This window comes from Phasianus colchicus, chromosome 1, assembly GCF_987193195.1.
Source record: "Phasianus colchicus chromosome 1, bPhaCol1.hap1.1, whole genome shotgun sequence".
NCBI lineage: Eukaryota > Metazoa > Chordata > Aves > Galliformes > Phasianidae > Phasianus > Phasianus colchicus.
The window spans coordinates 94,158,798-94,175,325 of NC_143436.1; positions in this window are offsets into that span (position 1 = coordinate 94,158,798).

The following is a 16,528-nucleotide window of genomic DNA, read 5'->3' on the forward strand; positions in this document are numbered from 1 at the left end:
ATTATGTTAATACATAATTAACAAAACAGACCTACTGTTGAGCCAGCATGAATGGTCTCCTTCCTATGTGACCCTTCAGTCTTTCAAAGCTGTCCCTGCACTGAGTTTTACATGCACCAAGCTGGAAGTGGTCGCTCTATCGAGGCTCCTGCCTGAGCCCAAGTTTTCAGCAGGGGCATCATCTCCAGCTGAAACTGTCCCTTGGCCCTCTTGGACTTGAGTTTTCTCCCAGAGGTTCAGCTGTTTCTTGGTACTTCCTGTAATCTACTCTCATTTTGCAGTCTTCCTCTCCCCCTCCATGCTGTGGGACAGATATTTTTTATTTGCCCATGCCTGCTATTCTGTCTTCATCTGAACTGCACGCCAGAGATGGCAGCAGTTATAGATCATTTTGCAGTGGTTCTCAACTCCAAGCCTTTCGTGGGCTGTGAAAAAGATGCTGTCAAAGGAAGTCATGTCCCTCCACAAGCCCGGCCAGGGGAAATGCAGGTGCCTCATGGACATTCTTTCCTCTCAGATGCTTTCAGATCTTGAGGAGGCCCATGACCTGTGCAGAGTACAAAGTGATGGATAGATTTGCACAAAAAGAGCAATGTTAGTTGCCCTTTTGCTGCCTTCTCAGATCCCAAGGATCTCCATTTCCATGTTGCATTGACAGATGATCAAAGAAGTGCTGCCTGAATACAGGGTGTTCAGTGAGGGCCTAGTCCTCTCTGGTTAGAGCCTATGAGGGCAGGTCCTTCTCCCCCAGGCCCCACAAGGGTCGGGCTGACTCTCTGGAGGTTGAAACAGAGAGGAGAGTTGTGCTTCCACATGCCACTGGCAATGGCTAACCAGTGCAGAAGTCAACTCCGTTTGGCCTCTGTTGGGCTTGCCTAGGTCCCCCCAGAGGTGCCTTGTGTCCATGAATCCAGCCATGGTGCCAGGCACATCCTCATCCCCACGTAGGGCTCCATCGGGCCATGCACATGGCCCACCGCTGCTGACTCCTCAGTTGGGCATATTTCCCTTCTGAGCCTGCAAAGCCTGCTGTTGGTGTGCCAAACTGAAGTCATGGAAATAAATAGAAATTTATTTTTAACCCAGTGTGAGATCTCTCATTCTTAGCTTTTTTTTTTTTTTTTTTCCCTCATAATTGGTTCTGTTTTTACAAACGATTTGGAATTTAGCATCTATTCCTGCCTGGGAGTGTTACTTTGATAGCTGGTATTTGAGAAGGAGATTAAGGCTGTTGTTAGCAGTGGAGGCTGCAGGACATATGGGTAATGCAGACCTGCTAGTGACAAAGTTGTTTTGAGGCAGTGGGACAGATTGCCCGGCTTAGCAGCAATGAAATGGTGATGAGGTAAGTAGTGCTGGGAAAATCCTATTAGGAAAGGAGAACAGTGCACTGGAACGAAGTGATCACAAGGTGCACGGTGCCAAACGTGTTGTTTCTCTAAGAAATCAAATTCATGTTAGTTGCCCAGTGGGGACTCATCTCTCTCCAAACTGCATTTGCTCCGTGAGCAGGCTCACAGGCTGCTCTGAACATCCCAGCATTTAGTAATAAGTGAAGACCAAAAGATGATGATTCTAGCCCTTCCAGTCCGTCAGTTCTGATTTAAGTCAGATGTTTTGATCTCCGTCCCATCGACAGACATGGAGCAGGATGAAGGACAGACAGATCTAGAACAGCATCCTGATCCCTGTTGCTGCGATGGAGGTTAGAGCAGACATGCTCTTTGCTGAGCAGGAGGGCAGAGATTTCCTCTATGCATACAGGGCAGCAGAAATGCAGATGTACCTAAAGGTTTGGCTAACTACCACTAGCTCTCAAAGGCTTCAATCTATTTTCCCCTATTGGGAGTGTTCTACAGCACTATTCCTAAAGCATTTCCTGGGCTCTGTTTGGCCAGCAGGTGTTTTTCTGTGGGTTTGGTTTTGTGTTTTCTTTTTGCCTGCTGCTCTACAATAACTAGATTAGCCACGATTTATTTGAGATAGGACTGCAGCTGGTGATTTGTGTGCTGCTGTGGGTGTAGGAGCTGTGTGATCTTATAATGAAAGGTGATTACTGTGCAGCACGAGGGGACAGGTTAGGATAAATGACACGGAGGAGTCTGGGTCCACCAGCGGGCTGCAGGCCTGCCCGTTGATGGGGGGTGTAGGTGGGATGATCTGCACTTCTAAACATAGCCTCTCCCAGTACCCTCATGATTAAGGGCAGCACTGTGGCAGACACGTCTCTATTTTTATTCTGTTTTTATCTTTTTTTCAGGAGGAGATGGGAGGACAAACAAAGGAACCAATCCTGTTGCAGAAGAAAGGCAGCACCAAGGAACTGGCCAGCAGAGGCAGCACTTCTGCCACCAAGGGCAAGGGCTGCTTGGGCATCACAGAATCACCAAGGTTGGAAAAGACCACCAAGATCATCTAGTCCAACCTCTGACCCAGCGTGGGATGGCGCTGTCATGATTATTCTGGTAAGAGGAAGGGGACTCAAGGGACAGCTGGAGCCAGCACACCTGGGTGACACAGGGACTGTCCCAGAAGGGATCCTAGGAGGGATATCTGCTGTGTCTCCTGCTACTGCAGGGAAATGCAGCAAAGACCAAGCATGAACTGCAAAGACCTGGAGGAAGGCTGGAGTCTGGAGTTGGGTCAGGTCTCCTTGAGTATCCCCATGCAGCCAAAGCCAGGTGAGCCGCAGGGTGAAAGGATAGTGTGTCTGCAGGACTGGTGTATAGTCAAAGGGTGCAGAGCCATCTACCCTGGGAATCCAGGAACAGGAGGATGTTTGTATGCTAAGGGTGGACAAAGCCATTGTGACACTGGGCAGGAAGTGTTTTGTGCAAGAGGAACCTCAAGATACACAACTTCCCTCACCCCTTTCGTGCACCAGCTTCTCCTTTCTCATGGGAAGTGCTAGGGCCAGGGGAGACCACGTGAACTGATTCTCCTGCCCTGTGAGTGTTTTGCCAGCTGTGAAAGCTGCATGTTATGCATGCTCCACATGAGGCTCTGTCTAGCTGAGGGTTTGGAGTGTTTTCCTGATGCTCACGTAAATATTGATTACACCTATTTCTGTAGAACGCCACTTTTCAAAATCCCCATCCTCTACCTGTTTGAGTTGCAGAACTGAACCTCAGCATCCTGAGTCTTTGTATGAAGCCATCGCTCCCCTGCCTGCCTATTTCTTAGCTCCCCATGCATCACAGCAGGGAGTCGAACAAGAGCCTTCCCTTTCTTGCTGCAGCTCAGCACTCCTTCAGCCACAGAAAAGCTGCAAGCATCTCGCCAGCTTTTTGCTCCTCTTGGCAAAAGCTTTGAGCCCCTATGGCCCCAGTGCCGCTTGTGGCCTGCTTAGCAGTAAGGAACCACCCAAGGCAGCAAGGGCACTTGTGGAGCTGCTGGATCCTAAGCTTTCCTATATAACCTCCAACCTCTCACCCATAGACATGTGCTGCTGGGGGCTGCTGCTCCCAGGGCTGAGCATTGGCAGCCTCATATGCTGCAAGGCAAAGCACGGCACAGCTAACCACTTCCATGTGGGGCAGCCGCAGCCACCCGGCTGCTCTTGCTGGTGACGTGACTTCCTGACACTGCTCAGTGCTGTTGTTGTTTCCCCAGCCTGTTGCCAGGTGCTGCAGCAACACATCACTGCACTCTTAGTCACGTCTTGGAAGCATTTTGGGGTTCTGGCGGCCTGAGGCTTGCTGTGCCATATGCACCACTACCATGAGGGACCTTGAGGACTCCTTGCACTGGGAGTGGGACTTGGGGCCAAAAAGGCTGCCAGAGCATGTCTTATTTCCTAGCAGATCCTGGCTGAACTCAGTCAGGCCAGGGATTTTCACCCCATTGTCTTGTGTTGGGTCTGAATAATGGTGTCATGAAGAGGACACCAAGAAGGAGGGCCTCCAGTCCTTCACTTGGCGTGCATTATAGCAGCCAACCCTCTGCAGCTAACAGCACACCTTATTTCCCAGCAGACCTCATCTGGCTCTAGCTTTCAGCCACTGACTCTTCTTTTACCTTTGTCCACTGATATGTTGAGGAGTCTTCTGAAGGCACTTGCTTGAAGCATCTCTGACAGTCCCTTTAAGAAGTGTCTGGACAATGTTCTCAGACACAGGGCCTGTTTTTTGAGTGTTCCGTTGAGGAGCCAGAAGTTGGAATTGATGATCCCTGTGAGTCTCTTCCAGCTTGAGATATTCAGTGAGGTTTGTTGGGGCAATATAGGCTCAGTTCTCCATGCCCTTCTCTGAACATCATTTTTTACAATCCTGAAAGACCAAAATCAGCTTAAACAGGCAAAAGCCTAGAGGTGTAAAAACATTAATTCCTCAAGTAACCCATGCTGAGAGGTCTGCTTAAATATTTGAGAATGGTTTGAATCACCTGTACATAACAAGGAACGATTAAGGAAACTAAAGATGTTTTTGAATATTTCCTTCACATTCATTTTCACTACAAAGTAGCTCTGGAGGTGCCTGCTCAGATCTTCCTCCTGTCTTGACAAAGACAAGATAGCATCAGAGATTGAGGAGCTGGAAGAAGCGGTTCATGTAAGTGTCAGTAAGCTGCCAGTCTACATGGCATTCAGCCAAGGGGTCACAGGGATGGAAGTGCTGCCTCTCCAAAAGAAACAGTCCTCTCTCTTTTAAAAAAAAAAAAGAAGAAGAAGAGAGAGAAGAAAAAGTAGTATTTGTTAAAGATGGTGTGTGTTGTGCTCACATCTTTGAAGGCTCTTGGGATGATCTGGAGAATTACAGCCCTATTTGACACACATGTAAATGAATGCCATACCTAGCAAAGTAGGAGAATCAGCTGTGACACCGCTGCTAAGGCTGCTCAAAGGTGCAACCTGCAGAGATGCTGCAAAAGGAAACTGCGTTTGCTGAACTCTTACAAGTCTTTGAACAAACCAGTGAATTAGCTGAAGGAGAAGACCTGTCTGACACCATTTATTTAGCTTTTGGAAGGCTTTTTGCAAGGGCATGTTCAGAAGAGGACTGCTTCTACAGCTGGCAGTGCAGGAAGCAGCTTATTGCTCTGTCTTGTGCCTGCTGGGAGGTTGGATGAGCTGCTGGGTGGTGGTGGCATGGGGGATGAGCACCCATGAGGAGTCCTCATGGGTGAGGACAGAGGAGAGAGGACCCCTTGGTGACAGCTGTTCAGCCAATAACTTCCAGGAGGACTGAGCTCTTGCTGAGCCACCAAAGCACATCTGATCAATAACTCAGCGTCCCAACTTGCACATTAGCAGAGTCAATTATCAGCTCTGCTCTCTGCTTCCTTGATTATTATTTCAGTATGTAGCAGCTGCTTCACAAGCGTTATGGTCCATCACACTCTGAAGGGACTGAGTTAAATGCAGATTATTGACCGGTGAGGCCATAAGAAGGTACTGTAAAATATACAGTCATGTTCTCCCATAAATCCCCAGCGAGAGTGCTTTTCAAAGAAATTCCTCTTGCGGTGGGAGTGCTTTCTGTCATCATCAAGGCCCTGAAAAATGCTTTTTCCACCTGATTCGCGCCACCTCCTCTGCAACATCATTGTCTCTTCTGGCACTGCATCTTCACATAAACGTGCAGTCCTCCCTCCCTCGAGGTGTTTGTCAGGACTCCCAGGCTTCAGTAGGGATGCTTGACTTACGGCTTGTTCTGTACATGGGCAGGCTGATCTATATTTAATCTCTGTTCTGGCCACAGGCTTTCTGGCCCTGAGTTTCTCAAGTTCCTGTTGCTTCAGGTTCCCCAATTCTGGCTGACTGTGGGCTTCTTGTTGAGGCAGCCCACATTATGCAGGGCATGAGTACATACCATTGTGAGCACTTTGAACACCCAGAGAAGACTCCTTTCCTTCCTCTGCCCGTCTGATGTATGGCTGGCTGTCGTCCCTGTAGAAGGGGATGCTTTTCGATGTTGGGGGCAAGCACATCTATGGTGGGTTTATAGAGACACTTCAGAGGCTATTTTTGCTGTCTGGTGCTCTGTCAGTTTGCTTCCTATGTCAAATCTTTCTACCAGCACTCCAAGTATACAGTGAGCCTAAGTGGATGCAGTAGTGTTATCTGCAACCTCCTGAAACCTTCTCTGCATCTCTCTGGCTGGGGAGAGAAAAAACAGGTGGACAGGACCGGGACAAGGGAGGCATCAAACATTTGAGTCAGAACTTTTGGATTTATCATGGATCCTTTTGCAGACCTCCCCAGCAAATCCACTGGAAGGTTTGCTGGCATTGTTTGGGTGGGGGTGGTATCTTTCACTGCCAGAATGAGAGAAATGTCTCATGACTCTCATCAGTTCTCACTGAGGTTACTCCTGGGTGGCTGACATTTTGTCCTAGAAGTCTGTGGGGTTGTTGGTGGGAGGACCCCATTGCACCTGGCCAGGAGGATGACACAGTCATGCTGTGTGCTCGTGTCTCAACCCAGAAGCTTTTGAATAGCGTACAGGAAAGGGTCAACTTGAAGCAACCTTTGTCCCTTTGAAGGCCTGAGAAGTGTATAAAAGCCAGTGAGCTACTGAATTTTTTTTCTTGCTTGCCACCATTGTAGAAGTCTGACCACTCTGGAGACTCATAACTGAAACTGCAACACATCTGGAGATCCAGATAGTATCTCCAGCACTTGTTATATATGCGCTGGTGCTCAGCACTGCCTTCACTTGCTCTAGAAATGTCAGGCTACACACAGTGACAGTCCCGTGGTCTGGTATCTACACAAGCTGCAAGCAACAGAAACCACACTATACCAACACAGGCTGTTCGTGTGATGCTCCCTCCTCCAGCCACTTTCAGAATGGCTTGCTTTCTCTTAGAGCCTTGTTCATCTTCCCATTTCCCTACAGTCGCACGCTTCTTATGGGACAACCTATGGCTTATGTCCCCCAGTTAAAGCCGATGGGTGTATCCCAGTTCAACACCACTTTATATGCTGGCCTTTGGGTTCGGTTCCAGAATGTGTCTCACTACTCTCCTCGTACATGCCCTTGGCTTCTGCCTGGGACAACAACCTGAATGTCAAGGCAGTATGCAGTTAGATGTGATTACGCTGGCTCTTTGAGGGATATGGGCTATGCTCCCACAGCCCAAACGGTGTCCTTTGATGTCTGAGGGATGTGAGAAGCCTTCAGCTCTTGGAGAGGAGGAGGCTGACACAGAATATAAACAAGGTTTGCTCAAACGTGGAGTTGTTTGCCCAGCCCTGCAGTGCAGCAGCTGTGCGATGCTCACCGCAACTCCTACGTGTGCTTGAGAAAAGCTGTCAGAGGAAGCACATCTTCATGCAGCTTGTCCTCAGCACCCTGCCCTCACTGTCCCAGGGGTGAGAGGGGCTGCTGCCCTATAGTTGGTAGAGCAAAGGGACCACTGACCCTGTCCGTTGGTGCAGAGGAGGTCTTCTTGCTAGCTGAGCTGCCATCAGCTTTGAAACTTTCCCTCCTGTGGTGCTCTTCTGCTGAAATTCGACATGGAAATGATACTGATTTATTCTGGAATAATAGGATGAAATGGTGCAAAGGAAACTTTCAGAGTGAGGTATGAGATAAATCACCCAGAACAGTCAGTCAGGAGAGAAAAAAGAGAAGGACCTCCATTGCTCTGCTCGCTGTGGGAACAGACATCACGCTGGAAAGTTTGGTGCTGGGAATGATGTGCTGCTAAATGGGATAGGATGAGAGAGAATGGCCTGTGTTACACTAGGGAGGTTCAGGTTGAATATCAGGAACAAATGTCTTCCCAGAAGAGCGATGAGGCAGTGGCACAGGCTGCCCAGGGAGGTGGTGCAGTCACTGTCCCTGGAGGTGTTCAAGAACTGTGTGGATATGGCACTGAGGGCATGGTTAGTGGGCATGGTGGAGATGGGTCGGTGATTGGACTGGGTGGTCTTAGAGGTCTTTTCCTTCCTTAAATAATTCTATGACTACAAAAAGGGTGGCTGTGCTGGCTGCGGCTCCCGGAGGGTTTCCAGCCTTCTGGCACCATCTGCTGGGGCTGCGGGGATACAGCTGCGGGGAGCAGCCCTGCTTCCCCAATATTCCCTTCCTCGGGGGTCATGGTCAGTCCTGCCCGAAGCCTTTCAGCAAGCAATGGAGAGCATCCTGGCCTTGCTCAGGGCTCCAGTAGAGAAGGGAGAGAGAGAGATGGAGAACGGCAAAGCTCTGCCTCCAGCAAAGCAGTCTGCACAAATGGACTGGCTTATAAATGAATTTATAAGTGGAAATTGGCCTATAATGAGCGAGTTACTGAGCAAAAAGGACTGCACACTGCAACCCACTTAGGAATCTGAGAGCTCAGTGCATGACGCAAAGCCGGAGGGGAAATGCTGTGTCCCACAAGTGGAGGCATCTGTGTTGTGCTCCAGCTGTGCTCAGCCCTGCTGTGCTGCACACCCCTCTGTCCTTTGTGGGCTGTGAGCTCCTGCCTCCAACAGCACTCCCCTCCTCTGCTAAAACTGCCACAGCAGTGGGCTCTTGAAAGTGCCACTAAACGCCATCATTAAAAAGAGTTTTATTTCAAGGCAGCTTTTGCTAGTAACGGTTCTGGAGTTCATTCTCTGGAGAAATATAGGGTAGTTTTGAGGTTTTTCTTGCTAAAAATAAAGCAGTCTCCCAAGCCCACTGCTGTGTTTGGGCTCTGCATTACAGGCTTCTGTCGACAGCTTGCTTAATGAGTGGGGATGTGAGGGAAGAGAGCTTTTCAAGGAGGAGGCCGCTTGCTTCCCAAGGCTGGAACTGTAAACAAGACGTAAGCGGTGACTGGAATATAGTGTGTTCCTCTCAGTGCTCCAGACACACAGAACTGATTTCACCCTTTCAGTTCCTGGAAACAAAGGATGTAGCCTATGAATAGCTGTCTGGAAAAGCACACGTGCCGCTGATTTCACCTCTGCCCACGCCTTAGAGGTGCCCACCCCTGGGGTGAGGGATGGAGCACAATCAGGCTCCCCCAGGAGGTCTGTGTTGCTCTGGTGTTCCTTTGCTGCCCCATTCCACAACAAATCTGCCCTGCCTCTGTGGGAAAGCCCTGCTTCTCCATCAGGGAAAGTCATGGAGCAGTTTGTCTTGAGTGTAATCACACAGCACACATTGGACAAAGAGGGGATCTGGCCTAGCCAGGATGATGATCTGGATGAGGATATTGAGTGTATGTTCAGTAAGTCTGCAAATGACACCAAGTTGTGTTGATCAAAGACCTTGCAGAGGGACTGAACAGACCGGGTCGTTGGACTGAGGCCAACTGTATGACCTTCAACAAAAGCAAGTGCAGGGTCCTGTGCTTTGGTCACAACAACCCCATGCAAGACTACGGGCTTGGGGCACAGTGGCTGGAAAGCTGTGTGGAGGAAAAAGATCTGAGGGTGTTGGCTAATTCTCAGCTGAACGTGAGCCAGCAGTGTGTCCAGATGGCCAAGAAGGCCAATAGCATCCTGGGTATCAGAAATAGTGTAGCCAGCAGGGGCAGGGAGGTGATTGTCTCCCTGTACCCAGCTCTGAAGAGGCCACACCTCAAGTACTGTGTTCAGTTTTGGGTCCCTCACTGCAAGAAAGATGTCATAGAATCATAGAATCCTTAGTGTTGGAAGGGACCTCTGGAGGCCATCTAGTCCAAGTTCCCTGCAATGAACAGGGAAATCACAGCTAGATCAGGTTGCCCCGGGCCTTATCTAGCCTCACCTTGAAAGAATCAGCTCCCTTGACCTGCTTGCTGGTCATGCATCTTTTGTTGTAGCCCAGGATATCGTTGGCTTTGTGGGCTGTGGGGGCACATTCCTGGCTCATGTCTAGCTTCCCATCCACCATTACCCCCAGGTCTTTTTTGGCAGGGCTGTACACAATCCTTTCATCCCCCAGCCTCTATTGGTAATTGGTAATGGGAGGCATTGGTAATGTCTCAACCCATGTGCAAGATCTTGCACTTGAATTTGTTGAAGCTCATGAGGTTCACCTGGGTCAACCGCTCAAGCCTGTCTAGGTCCCTCTGGATGCCATCCCATCCCTCTGGTGTGCCAACCACACCCCACAGCTTGGTGTCATCACTGAACTTGCTAAGGGTGCACTCAACCCCACTGTCGATGTCACTGATGAAGGTATTAAAGAGTATCAGCCCTAGCACCAGCCCCTGGGGGCACTCATCACCAATCTCCATCCAGACATGGAACCATTGACCACCACTCTCTGGACTCAATCCTACAGCCAGTTCTTTGTCCATCGAATAGTCCAGCCATCAAATCCATATCTTTCCAAACTGAAGAAAAGAATGTTGGGGGGTACCGTGTCAAAGGCCTTACTGAAGTCTAGATAGCTGACATCAGTGGTTCTTCCCTCGTCCATTGGATGCAGTGACCCAAGAGCCCTGGAGCATGTTCAGAGAAGGGCAGCAAAGTTGTGAGGGGTCTGGAACACAAGTCTTATGAGGGGCTGTGGGATTTGAGATTGCATGATCTGGAGAAGGGGAAGCTCGGGGGAGACTTTATTGCTCTCTACAACTGTCTGAAAGGAGTTTGTGGTGAGGTGGGGGTCAGTCTCTTCTCCTGTGAAACTAACAATAGAACGAGAGAGAAAGGCCTCAAATTGTGTCAGGGAGGTTCAGGTTGGATATTAGGGAACACTTCTCAGAAGAGTGGTGACGCAGTGGCACAGGCTGCCCAGGGGGGTGGTGGAGTCACTGTTCCTGGAAGTGTTCAAGAACCATGCGGATGTGGCACTGAGGGATGTGGTTAGTGGGTATAGTGGGGATGAGCTGGTGGCTGGATTGGGTGATCTTATAGGTTTTTTTCCAACATTAATGATTCTATGCTATGCTCTTCTGGACATGCTTTGCATGCCTGCCCCTTGCCAGCCTGGCATACCATGGCTTATGGCTTGCTTTCCTTGCATGTGAGCAGCTGCTCTCTGCTGGGCTACTGCCTTAGGGCATCTGGTACTTCTCTTTCTGTGCTGGGAGAGTATTCAAGTGTTTCCTCTGTATGCTGTCATATACAGCTATGAAATATGCTCTTGCACAACTAGCCTGAGTGCTTCCAGAGACTGCTAATTGAGAGAGAAAAACAGCCTCTATATAAAGACAACCAGCCTCAGTGTGCAGCTAGCATTGCTCAGAGCTGGAAGGCTCACAAACCTCCCTCCATAATAGGGAAGAAGAATTGTGGGCAAGGGGAAGAGATAGTGAGAGAGGAGTAGGAGCCAAGAAGCACTGCTGCAGTGTCTTCACAAGTGGATCTGCAAGCAGCCCGCGCAGCCCCAAAGTGCAGAGAGTGAGCATTCCCAGCTCCTGGCCCCCTGCTCGTGGGGTAGCAGGAAACCTCCTGGGGTGTCTGGGCCTATTTGTCTGGGAGGGGGCTGAGCAAGGAGATGTGCTCTCTGGAGTTGCTTCTCAATGAGTTCTATCAGCAAGGGTCTTGGGCTCATTACAGGATAAAAGGGGACCTGGAGCGCGTTGGTGTGCATTGACCCAAAAATACAGATGAAAGAAAGAGTGTTTGCTATCAGCCAGCAATCCAATAGATACATCTTTGCAGACACCAATCTCCTGTGGATGGATGCGAGCAACCCCATTTCTCTGGCTATTAACTCTCTTGGGAGTACCCAAGCTAACATCGAGGCACTGTTTTTCTTTTTCCTGGAGGTGCTGCACATCTGTGTTGTCTGCTGAGGTCAATTACAGCTGTAGGAGAGCAGAGGCTGATGAAAGATGAGTGCCTTGCTGTTGCCTTTCCCCCTGAGGCAGCGATTCCCTCATTTCTGTGTTACAGCCAGGCGTGTGCTCAGGAGCTGCATGAAGGCCTCCTACCAGCCCCCACCTCTCCCCTGGGGTGAGGTGCTACCTGGGGTGCACCATCCCCCTCCCTTAGTCCCAGCATTGCCTTATCCAACTGGGCTACCTCTGCACTGTGCTCCCAGGGAGCTGTGACAACCCCTGTGCTGTGCTGAGCCCTGCCAGGGTAGGGGAAGGCTGTCCTGCAGTGATGCTTGCCATTGGGACTGGGATTGAGAGCAGTGCTTTGGGACCTATTACCACACCCCAACAAACAGCCTTTGGTTGGTGATCGTTTTCACTCGCCGCAGCTTTGTGTTTGGAGAATTAATTGCTTTAATAAGGAGCTTAATTGGGAGAGCAAAAGTAGGATAAACAGCAAAAACACTGGATGCAAAGAGGTGGATACCTCCTGATCAGCCAGGAGGGGGAAAAACAAACCAATCACACCTTGATTTTTCATGGAAACTGCACTCGCTTGCGAATGCACGTCAGGTTTGACAAATGGTTTTAGCACAAATAACGGAGGGTGGCTTTTTTGTTTCTTTGTTAGTTTTTTTAATTTTTTTCCTCCAGTCTACATGTTTTATTCCCCCTAGTTGCTAAACAAAACCTTTCCCTCTTTCATTTTGAAATCAGATTTAGAAAAAAGGGTTGAGCAGATCTTAAAGCCGCTGCCCTCGGGGTTCCTTCCCCGCCCGCTGCTCCCCGGGCCCGGAGCCGCTGCGGCGAGCGCGGCCACCGGGAGAGGGCGGTGAGGCACCGGCGTGGCCGGGCGCTCCGATAGCCGCCGGCCGCTCCGGGTCCCGCCGCGCTGCCCCGCTGCCTCCCGCCGGGCCGGGCGCCCGTCAGCTCCCGGGCTCGGTCAGTGCGCTCCCCAGTACGGCCCCGTGCGGCTCTCCGCCCCCTGGGATGGATGGCAGCGTTTGTGGAGATGTATATACTATTGAAGGTGAAGCCGGGGTCAGTACGTGTCTTGGAGGAGAATTTCAGCCGAAGCATGAAATGCGCTTCGTGTTGATTTATGGAATCTTTGTCTTTTCTCCGAGAGAGAGGTTGGGTTTTAAAGTGAGCATGCAAAAACATGGTGTGAGGCTTTGCAGCTGGGGAAGATAAGGGCTAGGGTTCCAGCACTGCTTTGTCCTGTGTCTCCCAGGGAACTGTGGTGATTCCCCTTTGGTAAGAGGTGATAGTGATTCCACCACTGAGCTGGGTGCTGGAAACAAAGGGTGAAGCAGGCAGACTTACAGCAGTGCTGTTGCAAGTGCCAGGGAAAGGACACCATGGTGGGAAAATTGCACTGGGCTTGTCCATAGAACCATAGAATCACAGAATGCCTTGCTTAGGAGGGCATCTTAAAGCCTACCCAGACCCAGCCCCCTGCAATGGGCAGGGCTGTTTCCCATCAGCTCAGGCTGCCCAAGGCCCATCCAATCCGGCCTTGGGTGCCTCCAGGGATGGGGCGCCACAGCTTCTCTGGGTGGTTGTGTCAATGCCTCCAAGTGAAGTATTTCCCTGTAATCACAGAATCACAGAATCGTAGGGGTTAGAAGGGACCTCCAGAGATCATTGAGTCCAACCCCCCTGCCAAAGCAGGTTCCCTACATCAGGTAATGTCTAACCTAAACATCCCCTCTTTTAGTTTGTAACTGGTTTGTAGATGCATTTTGACCCATGTCAATGGGCACATGTCCATGGTGATGTGACAGCCCCTCTCTTTGAGGGGAAGCACCTAGATGTGTGTTTCCCTGCTGAAAACTCACTGCTCCTGTTTCTGGCCTAGGCTTTGTGCTTAGGAGGTTCAAGTTGCCTACGGAATTGAAGGAGGGAAATGTGAGCGAGAGCAGCACCATGAGGAAGGAGTCAAACACCAAGGCAGCTGTATTTCTTGCAGGGAAAATGGATGGAGACTGTGGAAAGCAATCACTGTTAGGAGCAAGAGAGTTATGGCTTCCAATCAGCAAACAAGGGAAGAGCACATTTCAGAGCAGCAGCTTGTGTTCGCTTCCTGTTAGCTGTAATAACAACTATATCCCGGAGTAATCTTGGAGTTCATTTAGAGCAAGATACAATTATTGCGCTGTGTGCAACAAGCACCCTGCATTTGCTGTGCACTGCTGAGCCTGCAGCCAGCTCCCTCCCGGCGGTGCTCTCCTGCAGACGGCTGCTAACTGCTCTGCTCTTGCACGCCATTGCTCACTGCACGCTCACACACATCTGTATTCCCCCCAAAAATCTTTGCTGCTAAATGTCAGGAAAATTCTGCCTGTTAGCAGCCTGGCAGTTCCCACTGTGGAACCAGGATACTCCAGGCTCAGGAAAAAGGATGCTAAGAGAGGGAACTGCTCCCTGCTCCCTGGTTTGCAACTGGACCACTGGATTCTTGCATGCACGTTCCAAGGAACCATGCACATGCCCAGGGAGCCATGGAAAGCATGCAGCTATGGAAATGCTCCCCTCTTCTCCCACAGTCCCACTGTTGGGTTCTGCGAAGAGCAGTAGAAGGCATTGAGAGCAATAAGGCTGACACACCCCTAGCTTAAATTTGGACAAGCTTTTTAATACCCTCCAGAAGAGATTACTGGAATGACCTACTTGTTTTCATGTGGTGAAGCCATTAAATGAGCAGAGGGCTTTGCTCATTAGAAGAAGAGGGATACAGGGTGGTGCCAGCCCCACTGGCACCAGTGCTGCAAGCCGTGCCTCCAAAGAGCTGGGCTTCTGGAAATTCCCCACCCTGCTCAAAGTACTCATCATCATAGAATCATAGAATCATTGAACTGAAAGAAACCCTTAATGGCCATCCAGTCCAACTCCCTTGCAATGAACAGGGATGCCTACAGCTTGATCAGGTTGCTCAGACCCCTGTTCAGCTTGACCTTCAGTGTCTCATAGGCAGGATGCTTTGTGCTGCGGGGCAGGGGTGGCTAACCCAGGCTTCCAAAGGCACTGGTGGTTTGCAAAGAGCTGGAGTTCCTCAGCAAAGCCAGTGCTATCCTGCACAATGGGCTTAAAATGTACAGGGTGCTCCAGTTGCAGGATACTGGAATTTGGGATGCCTGAATGCTTGCCTGTTTCATGGATCCTTGGGATAGAGCAGCACACAACCTGGTGCAAAGGGTTCCTTTGTACCTTGAAAGAAGAGTTTGTCCCATCTGCTGTTGGAATGGGAACTCATGAAGGAGTCAGAATGTGTTTAACTTCACCAAGAGTATAACTCAGGTTTTCTATGTGGTGATTGATATCTCTCATTTCACAGCATTCCAGGCTGGAAGGTCCTGGTTAAGAGCTTCCCTCAACTTGTCATAGAAGAGGTGCTCCTACCCTCTGATCATCTTTGTTGCCCTCCTCTCAATTCACTCCAATAGCTCTATCTCTTTCTTGTGCTGGGGACCCCAGACCTGGACACAGAACTCCAGATGAGGCCTCACAAGAGCAGAGCAGAGGGGGACAATCACCTCCCTCTCCCTGCTGGCCACCTCTCTTCTGGTGTGGCCCAGGGTACAGTTGGCCTTCTGGGCTGCAAGCACACACAGCTGGCTCATGTCAGCTTTTTGGTTATCAGGACCCTCCAGTCCTTCTCAGCAAAGCTGCTCTCGGTGAGTTCTTCTCCCAGTCTGTACATTATCTGAAATTGCCATAGCCCAGGTGTAACATCTTTCTCTTGGCCTTGTTGAACATCATTACTTTCATATGGGCCCAATTTTCAAGCCTGTCAAGGTCTCTCTGGTTGACATCCCTTCCTTCTATGGTGTCAGCTGCACAAGTCAGCTTGGTGTCGTCAGCAAACTTGTTGAGTGCACTTGATCCCACTGTCTATGTCACTGTTAAAGAAGCTGAAGAGCACCAGCCTCACATGACATGCAGCCATTGACCACTGCACTGTCCTCATTTGGAGCAGCCTCACCAAAAATTCCTTTGTGCCTGGTGTCCACCAAAGGAAGGACTCCAGGCTGTCCCATCACTGTCACCACTGGCAGCAGGCAGTGCAGGTCACAGCACAGCGCTGCAGCCACGAGTCCTTGGGCCAGAAACAAGGAGAAGAAGTGTGTTGTTATAAATCGACAGCCCTGCCTTAATAGCTGTAGGCTATAGGTGTGTAGATTAAATTTCAGCCCTATATTTCAGCAGAGTCAGATGGTGGCATGTCAAGGCACTGTAAGCGTGCAGCCCTTGGACAGCGTGCGGCAGGTCGAATGGGCTAACAGAGCAATGAAATAAAGTGCAATAAAATGTAGGCTGAAGAACAGGAGAATTTCCTCACGGTGAGATCCAGGCTGTAAAACAGCATCTTGGGGAACGGATGGAAGCTTCTCCGCGATTGGGTTATTTAAAAAAAAAGATTTGACGAATGTTAGATGGTGTATATTAGCCTAGTGGTGTGAAAATAGTGGCAATTTTGTCAGAAAAATGATGACAGAGGAAGCGTGCTGCTCCATTTTCAGCAACTTCACCCTGAGCGCTGTTTCATTTGCTCTGGAGGGTGAGGAGTGGAAGGGGAGCAGGGCTGTCTCTGGGACCCTGGCAAAAGGAAGAAGGGTGTAAAATGAGGAGCTGGTAATAAATATATAGCTTGTTTAGAACTGCAAATACCAGGGAAGGGAGAGCAGTAAACCAAAGGGGCTGCAATCAGCTCCTGGCTAGGAGTCAGGAATGTGGAGCTAAGCTTGGTCAGGAGGAGTGGAGGGGTGAGCCAGGCCAGATGCAGGGCTGAGAGGGCAAAAACTCAAGAGGAAGCTGCTTAAGAGAGGCTCTTCTTAATGAGAGACAAGTACACTAGAAA